At 36.7% G+C, this 10,175-nt stretch overlaps 1 long non-coding RNA gene across 1 annotated transcript in view; it reads left to right on the plus strand.

Annotated features, from left to right (window-relative positions):
• LOC105514128 overlaps positions 1-8,999 on the plus strand; it is a 94,805-nt gene extending 85,806 nt beyond the window's left edge. Inside the window, exons 7-8 of the long non-coding RNA XR_001002136.1 lie at positions 6,089-6,233; positions 7,485-8,999. This is a non-coding gene — a long non-coding RNA (uncharacterized LOC105514128). The remainder of the gene's footprint in view (positions 1-6,088; positions 6,234-7,484) is intronic.
• The last annotated feature ends 1,176 nt before the right edge of the window (positions 9,000-10,175 follow it).

Genomic DNA, 10,175 nt, shown 5'->3' on the forward strand with positions numbered 1-10,175 from the left:
AAAAAAAAAAAAAAGTTAGGAAACAAAAGATGCTGAAAAGGATGTGGAGAAATAGGAACGCTTTTACACTGTTCGTGGAAGTATAAATTAGTTCAATCATTGTGGAAGACAATGTGCTGATTACTCAAGGATCTAACACCAGAAATACCATTTGACCCAGCAATCCCATTACTAGGTATATACCCAAAGGATTACAAATTATTGTTCTATAAAGACACATGCACATGTATGCTTATTGCGGCACTATTTACAATAGCAAAGACTTGGAACCAACCCAGATGCCCATCAATGATAGACTAGATAAAGAAAATGTGGCACATATATACCGTGGAATACTATGCAGCCATAAGAAAAGAATGAGTTCATGTGCTTTGCAGGGACTTGGATGAAACTGGAAATCATCATTCTCAGCAAACTAACACAGAAACAGAAAACCAAACACCACATGTTCTCACTCATAAGTAGGAGTTGAACAATGAGAACACATGGACCCAGGGAGGGGAACATCACACAGCAGGGCCTGTTGGGGGGGTGGGGAGAAAGGGGAGGGAGAGCATTAGGACAAATACCTAATGCGTGCGGGGCTTAAAATCTAAATGACGGGTTGATGGGTGCAGCAAAACACCATGACACATGTATACCTATGTAACAAACCTGTATGTTCAGCACATGTATCCCAGAACTTAAAGTAAAATTAAAAAAATAAATAAATAAAAGGGAAGTCTTACTCTCAGATACACACACACAAAATACATTGGAAGAAGTGCCAAAACTTAAGCACTAAAGAGTATATTGTACAAAATGGTTCTGTCTTCAAAAACAAAAATCAACTCTCTGAATTTAGTTTGAAAGTCAATTCAATTTAGTTTAAAAAGCCAAACTTTTATTATTTATATGCTTCTAAGACTAAGACTTCGTGTGACCAAATTTTCTACTTGTCAATCTTATTTTGCATTTATTCTGTATATATTCACAGTGTGTGTGTATATATACATATATATGTATATATGTGTATATATATGCATATCTGTGTATAGGCATGTGTACACAGAGCCACTGTTGTGGGCTGGACATTCATACCATCCAGTAATCTTTGCTAATACCCAGTATTAACAGAACGTGATTTAAGCAAATGGGGGCTAACTTGAGAAAAGATCATGCTTATAGGGAAATTTTAACACAGCTCTTTGGTTGCACTATAGAAATGCGTGGCTTTGTTTCCATGCAGACTGTACTGAAAGATCCCATATTGTCAGCAGCACTTGTATATACTTTGGAAGTTTTGTCCAAGTTTCATAAATCTTGTCATATATCAAGTTATTCTAAATATGGCCAAAGCAAATAATCTGCAGCCAGAAGAGTGAAAGGTCATTTGTGCCCTAATTGCAGAACAATGTCCTCTCTCAGTCAGTGCCACAGCTCTCTTTTCATTAATCAGGCCTTTGGTGAGTAACAGCTATTCATGTTAGAGTTTTCCCTGAACAAGTTTCAGAATATAAACCAGTCTGGAATTGAGATATTTAATTGTTTGGGTGATAGTCAAAATAACTCTCATGTAACTTTTTTTCTTTTTTAATAATTATAATATTGAGAAACAAGATAAACTTACGAGGAATGTCAATCTCAGCAATTTGGAAACCCTCATATATCCTCTCACCCGTTACCCCTGGCTAAACATGATTCAGCTGCATTCTCTAGTTTGATGTTCTCTCCCACTCTCCATTTTCAGCTATTAATCTCATTGAGCTTCTCTGTCTTGACATAAAACTACTCAAAATTTAACAAAACATTACTCAGACTCCAGAGACATGGATTCTTCATGTTTTTGTGTGAAAGTTGCTTTTATCTAGACATTTCCTTTACAAGCATGTAAAACCAAGATAGAATTGTGCCCTCCTGTTGGACAGCTTTAGGGGTCTGATGTTCAGCAATTCTTGTAGGGCCTCCATCCAAATACTGGTTTGGCGTTTCAACTTTACCTCCTTCTTGTGCCTGAGATATAATTAGTGTTACCTACAACCCAGGTAGGGCACTTGCCTTTTTCTCTGATGGCAGCCACCTTCTTATTACCCCTATCCAGAAATTTGTCTGAGGCCAGAACCTATGTCTCCTTTTGCTATTTTCTGTTTCATTAATTCCCAAGGAGAGCTTGTGTGTTCCATATGGACCATCTTACTGTGTTTAAACAAAATTCACTTAAGTGATAAATTACTGAGAATAAAGAAGACTGATGCAAAGCATTGTCCTACTCTTGGCAAAGCAAACAAACAGATAAGCAAAAAACTAGACCTGAGGTTCTCTACGTATCCATCCATCCATCCATCCATCCGTCCATCCATCCAATAGATATTGGGTGCCTACATGCATCAGTACTGATATAGTGATGATTAGGACAGAATCCCTGTTTTCCTGGGCTTACGTTCCAGTGGGGAATGACAGGTAGTACATATATACAAGTAACATAGTTTCTAACACTGAGAACCACAGACAAACTAACAAGAGCATTGCCATTGAGAGAAAGGGTCTGGAGAGTAGCAGTTTAATATTAAATAGAATGCTTGGGAAGACCACCCTGAGAACATGATATTTGAGTTGAATCATAAGAAAGAGCTAGCTGTAGGAGGGCATGGGGACATTGTAGTCAGAGTGGGCATCTGGTGCAAAGGCGTGGTATCAGGAAATTGTTTGGAGTATCAGAGAAAATGGTCTAAAAGCCATATGCTCTTTGGAGTGGCCAGTTTGGGCTTTTTATTAGGACCTTTGGAGGGGAACCTGTGGGCCTATCCATGTTTTGAAAGAGGCACCTGCATCCTCTGACCTCTAGCTCTGAATCTTAGGGTGGTCATGGCTCAGTGGAGTCAGGTGCCTGCACACTAAATTTTTCTGATTATTTCCCTTGCATCTCACTCAGGAACTGGTCATCAAGAAAACTAAAATCAAAATTGAACATCTCCAAGATACAATATAATCTGTGAGTTAGAAGTAAATGGCTCATTCATCTCACAGAGTGAAAGACCAATATAAATGATAGGGAGAAAGGGACCTGGTTTTCTGGTAACTCTTTTTGTTCCAGTCTTTTCCATTCCATTCCATTCCATTCCATTCCATTCCATTCCATCCTATCCCATTCCTTCCCCCAATTCTCTGCCCTTGAATAATGTCTTTTTGTTGCAACTTGCTGCCTTATTTCTGATTAAATACTGCTTTTTATTTTAAACAGTTTCTACTTATATAAAATGGTTGAATTCATAAAATCATTATTTTCTGTTGGGGTCTCTGACACACCTAGATTTGTTCCTTAATTTGGGAATACATGCACTACTCCTATTGACTCAATCTTTGATAGAAATTGATGAAACATTGTGAGTTTTAAAAAATTATCATTGCTTTCTTCATCCTCTTGTTGAGGTGGTCTCCAGAATGTTGGATCCTAGGCTACACAGAGAGGAGTGAACACAGTGTGATCCCACTTTCGCAGCTCCCACAGTGTACGGGGCACAAAAACACAGATAGTAGCAGAAGGAGGCAGAAATGAAGCCCTAGGGTAACCAAAAGTCAATTCATTTGCTCTGGAAAAAGGGCAAGGCAAGTTAGGAAGAAGTTGGAGAGTGGCTAGAGTTAGGCCTCTAGTCTCCAGCTCCCCTGACATTGCCAGTTTGGCACACTACGAGGAGGGCAGCCGCAGATCCAATCTCACCTTTCCAGCTTCTGGGAAGAAGACACTACACTCTCAGGTATTTACCTTAAATCTTAATCAGTCACATAATTGCTGCTCCAGCTTTCTTGAACCATTGAGTGAGCTATGGCTGCAGTTGCTGAATTATTATTTTCAACAGAACGAGTCACAATGCTTTATAATTTCATTGTCCTTCAACATGAAGCCTAGCTCCAGATTATGACGCAAATTGATATTGCAAGTTTTATTATCTTTGCTTTCTCACTAATCAGTCAAGGTTAGGTGAGGAAAGATTCTCAAGATTTAGTTGATGTCTGTGATGGCAACTGAAACATAGGTGCTGGAAAATGAAGAGGCAATTACAGACAAGGTTTCTACAGGCCCAAGGTGTAGAAAATGCCAGGAATTTATATTTAAATCCTTCTCACTCAATCCTGTTTTCACCTGAGGGATGAGAGGAGATTTCATCTGGTTAATGTAGACCATGGTAATAATCTAAATATCACAGTGTTAATACTTCTGAACCAAGAGAATGAAGATAATGATATCAACACATTTGGGGCCTGTAGCTTTGCCACCTCTCCCCACTTCACACACAAACAGATGAAAAAATGTTATTTTTATAGTGTTTTTCTTCCCAAATATTTTATTACATTCAATATATTAGTAGCTAGTACAAGTAGTGAATAACAAAAGCTGGTTTTTTTTTTTGGACAGAATTTCACTCTTGTCGCCCAGGCTGGAGTGTGATGATGCAATCTCGGCTCACTGCAACCTCGGTCTCCTGGAGTTCGACTGATTCTCCTGCCTCAGCCTCCCAAGTACCTGGGATTACAGGCTTGCACCACCACACCCAGCTAATTTTGTATTTTTTGGTAGAGATGGGGTTTAGGCTGGAGTGCAATGGTGCAATCTTGGCTCACTGCAACCTCTGGCTCCCGGGATTCAAATGATTCTCCTGCCTTAGGCCTACCAAGTACCTGGGGATTATAGGTGTGCACCACCACACCCAGCTAATTTTGTACTTCTAGTAGAGATGGGGTTTCACCATGCTGGTCAGGCTGGTCTTGAACTCCTGATCTCAAGTGATACACCCCCTCGGCCTCCCAAAGTGCTGGGATTACAGACGTGAGTCACTGTGCTCGGCCAGCCAAACCTGTTCTTGTGTATAGATACAGCCACAGAAAGTAAACATCATAGCATATTTGTAAACAAAATAGTAGGCTAAAAAATATATTTGTAGTACATGTCTTTTTACTCAGGCATTCTAGTGAGTTACAAGAATGTACCCCTCAGCAAGGGGAATTAAGAGTATGTAGAATAGATTTAGCTATAAGTGCACTTATAGAAACCCTATCAACAATAGGAAAAAATGAAAATCTAAATGTTCAGTAAAAGGGGATTGGCTAATTAATTTCCATACAGCCACAAAATGGAAAATTATGAAATAATTGTAATAATTTAGAAAGATATTCATGATCTATATTGAAAGAAAAACCAAGCAGACTGAGGAAATCTATAGATTGAACTATATACAATTGTCTTTATAGGTCAAAAATGATTGAATATCTGTAATTTATTACCCAACTAAGGTATTATCTCATTTTTGTAAATCATGAGAACAAAACATCTGTGTGAATATATGTGCTTGTGTGTACAATCTCTGAAAATATATTTGCTGAGGTTTGCAGTGGTTGTCTTCAATATAATAGGCTTAAGAAGCCTATTAAGAAGTTTACTAATAATAGCAGTTATTATTTTCATTATTATTATAATCTCCTTTTACTCATCCATTTTTTCAGGCTTTTCTTTAAGAAGAATATAATCTTTTATAATGTAGAATACAAAATACACTTCATTTTGTAAAAAAGAGATGAGCAATTTGATCCACCACAAACTTGTGTGGATGCTATTTTCATTCAGTGGTGAAAGCTCCTTTGGCTGTTGTCCCTTATTCAGCCTTGATTCCTTTTTATTTTTTTTACTGTAGGGAAAGACCATTTTTCTCACCCTAAAATAGACATTCTAGAGAATAGCCAGCAAAATGTGAGCAAAAAAGAAAAGAGTGCATGGTTTGCCCCGCATTAACTGACTGACATCTTCTACTAAACAGAGCATTCTCTGTTCCCATGCAAAAGATGTCTACATCAGGAATTTGGTGAACACACACACACACACACACACTCACTAGCACCTACATACATCAGTTAAGTTCATGTTTCGAGTCATTTTTAGGTAGTTGCTGCCTGGTATAGTGCACAGAAGTACACTCTCTGTTAGGAACAACAAACTGAAGACAAAAGATAATCTATTTCTATTTCAAATTAGTGCAGAACTGAGCTCAGTGGCCATGTGCCATGGTGCTCCTTGCTCTCATCATCATCTTCTTTTTTTTCAACTTCTTTTTTTCAGGTTAGTTCCATGACTTGACTAAATGGGGGCTTGGCTATCTTGACAGAGTCTCATTCCAGCCCTGTTCACATCCTCTGTGGTTGTGGAAATACAGACTCCAAGTCATTCAACACTTTTAGCACCTTCCTGAGACCATTTACTCTCTGCAAGTACTGTAGACATCAATACATATTTAGCCCAATCTCCTACTGTATTTACACCTACTGTTATCATCACTGACAAATGTAAAATGATGATCATCACAATTATGGCCTAGAGAAAGTGCAAGATCTTCAATCAGCAAAGAAAAATTAGATTATCTGCCCTTGACTGTTCTTCCTAACAAAATAATAAATTCATATTACAGGAAATTTTTCTTAAGCAAAACATGAACTAAAATTTTCTTAGCATAATTTAGATGACAATTCCCTTTCAATCACATGGGCTATTTGGGCCTTGCATAAATTAGTCAGCAGAACTCAATTATTTTGCTGATTTCCACAAGAAATCCTTTCCCATCTAGCATTTCAAAATTAGAGTTGTCTTTACTGAAGATATATTCACACTGTACCAGTGTACCTCCCTATTTTCCCTAAATCCCACCTGACATCTCTGTTTTCCCTCTTCCAGTGGTTCTCAAGTTTTTGTGTATATTGCCTGTGACGTCCATTACACTCAGATCAGGTAGCTTCATGTCTTGAGATTTTGATCTAATAGGTATGGGAGGAGGCTGAAGAACCTGGATTTTTATCAGGGACCCCAGAGATTTTGATGTATTGTCACACTGGGAAAATAATGCTTACAGTCATTTCTTTACCAAATGGCCAAATGGGTTTTTTCTTCCATCTTTTCCTCATCCTCCACCAAATGCCCAGCATTTCTGAGTCTTTTTAAACACCAGCTATCCCTCCACATACCTGATATTAAATTATTTATCATTTTATTATAAAGGGCAATTTCATAATCAACCTTGGTTATCTCAGAGTTTCCTTGGAACCTTAATCACTATTCCAAAAACTTTAAATCATAAACCCCTGCCCAAGAGAATAATTGAGCTTCTTATACGAAGATAAAACCTTAATCAGAATATTAACAAATGCTCCAATTCAATGAGTAATTAATGTATTTGGATTTTTTAACCTCAAGAACTAATTTTAATGAGGTCCACTAATAACTGTGACTAGATCTAAGCCTTAGAGACCAGAGATTATTTTCAGTGTATACTTGTGTGTATCTATCTATGTATCTATCTATCTATCCGCACATCAGTATTTAGTCCAAGAGACAAAAAGATAATATCAGATAGCTAAACTCACTAAGATTTTAAAAATGCAATTCAGGATATAATAGTTATATCAATTTTTCTCCCTGAAACTACTGCTTAAAGAAGAATTTTGTTCTATGGGTACAAATGCAGAAAATGAAGTCTACCTGCTTCCACCTCAGAGATAAAGAACCTTCTCTTTGATCAAGTTGAGTTCCAGAGTTCCAAGTTTCCCAGGATTTGGAGATCCCTGGCCCAGCTGTGATATACAGTCTCAAAACACAAAACATCTGGAGAGATGATATGAACAATTCATCTTTCCTTATTTATATTTGAAGGCTAAGGCAATGTTTATGGAATAAAGAATTTGTTTAAATAAATGTCTGAACATTATGAATTCTTTGTTACACTTTATCTGGCTTCACAATTGATGTAGTGAACCAAGATCTCTCTATTCATATACTCACATGCATACACATACACAGAGGCATATAGTCATAAAGCTATATAGTCATATATACATATATCTATATATCAAAAGAGAGATTGCTATTTTTCTTTATGCACCTAGGGAAATCCCTGAACCTATTAAGGCCACTATATTCATTTCTCTAAAGCCTAAAGGCAGACTGGAAGGACGGAATATGAGTATAACACGAAAGTAATATTTTTCACTAAATCATGGCTATTAAGAACCTTATAGTCTTTGAGTGGAGTGTACAATTTGAAATTAAAGTTTCATAACCGAGTATCCTTCTTTTATAAAGAAAAATGCTCTCATAAATCTGTTATCCAAAATGGTTTTGAAAGAAAATTTACCATTTTCTTCAACTTTAAAATCATAATTGCAAGGGAAGCTCTGTACAGAGACGTTTGGCATAAATATGAATGACAATATTTAAAAACTATTACCACATTACTAAAAAATGTTGGGCAGCTTTGACCTGAATATTTGCTTGAACTTTCTCAATCTGATTTGTCAACTGAAGACAAGCAAAAGTTTTTTACAAATTCTATCCTTAGCCTCTCAATTAATCTCAAGTATTTGTTCAGAGAAATAATTGAAAATTCTGATGGTATCCTGACTGAAATGTGGATCACTGGAGGCCTCAGAGCTTCAGTGTGTTTAGTTCCCTATGGTTTTTGATGCACATGCCCTATGTGAACCTTTTGGAGGACAGAAAAATTCATAACTGACTAGCAATTGGCTAACTTTAGTTAAAAAGTGAAACACCTACTCTAGTGGTGCAAAAGATGTCTACAAAGGGCAAAATATTCAGCTTTCAAAGGAATTCAGCAATGTCAATAGACTGGCACTTGAGACTCACCTACAATTTATTTGTATTACTTTTCACCCAATTTTAAAGAAGAATATTTCTAAGATAAAAGCTTCTTAAAACTTTAATTAACAACAACAACAACAACTAAACTCAGTACTCCTAAGCCTTCATAGATATATACTTCGGTGTCTTGCATGGCATCAAAAGCTCTAATAACCAAATTCTTTCCTGACTCCTAATCATGTGTCCTTGTTCTTCTGCTTAATTCTAAAGTAACATTTTGTCTATTTGTGTATATGCATGTGTACACATTTGTGTGAGTTCACAAATGATTACTATGATAGATGGTAATTTATATCAATCTAACCAAAATAAAATTAGAAAAATCTCATTTCGTTTTTTCATTTAAAGTTTTATTTTTAATACTAATATGAATATGTTTGTGCATTAACTTATTATAGGTTTGTGTCTAATTTTGTTTCAGTGATTTTTGCCACCTAAGGGCCTAGAACAACATTGTAGGCACTCAACATATTCATGTAATATAAATTAATTAGTAGGAAAAAGTGAAGGCTACACTTTATAAAAATATTTTTATTTTACAAGTTTTGGTTTTGCTCTAGGAAATTGAATTAGGGTAACAATTTGATGTTTTAATGACTCTATTTATACCTACAAGTAAAAAAGTTTGTCTTGACAACAGAAGCACAAATACTTTTACAAATATGTTACTCCTATACTTTGTTAAGCACTTAAGTGGCTGTTAACATTATTAGATGCACTGCATTATTATATATTTACCCCAATTAATTATGATTTCTTAAGTTAAGCACTTAAAAATCTATGTGAATAATGACCAACTCTTACGTCTCTCACATTGCTTCATATAAGACCTTACACACAATTGTCACTAAAGGAATATCTGTTGAGTTATTCCAATTAGGGCTAGAAAGATTACTCAGTGTCTTGGAGAATGTGTCAAGAATTCAAAAATGATAAGGTATAAAGATAAGACATTTACTGCACAGCAGGAATTCTGCTCTCAGAATCATGGCCAGAAACAGAAGTCTCAAATCAGGTTTCCTCCTCAGCCACAGAAAATTCAGAGATTGACTTTCTCTTGGCTATTAGCAAGTCCATCCTGCCATGGTATCTCTCTGATGCCCTCAGTGAGATATTTTTAGTACTTTTTCCCAGCATTTCCATTCTTCTACATGAGTTTTATAACTAGTCCATGATAGAGTAGCAGACATTGGATCTACCTATCCCTCCAGAGCAATAAAACATGGTCAAAATAAACAGAATAGTTTCAAGATGTTGGATATCAGGAAAAAAGATCAATCACCCCCAAGTGATGAGAAACATACAAGGTGAGCCCTATAATTGCCCAGCTAAATGCCTTAAGAGGGGGGCGGAGCAAGATGGCCGAATAGGAACAGCTCCAGTCTCCAACTCCCAGCGCGAAGGATACAGAAGACCGGTGATTTCTGCATTTTCAACTGAGGTACTGGGGTCATCTCACTAGTGAGTGCCGGACAATCGGTGCTGGTCAGCTGTTGCAGCC

The sequence above is a fragment of the Colobus angolensis genome, unplaced genomic scaffold, assembly GCF_000951035.1.
Source record: "Colobus angolensis palliatus isolate OR3802 unplaced genomic scaffold, Cang.pa_1.0 Scaffold24, whole genome shotgun sequence".
Taxonomy (NCBI): Eukaryota; Metazoa; Chordata; class Mammalia; order Primates; family Cercopithecidae; genus Colobus; species Colobus angolensis.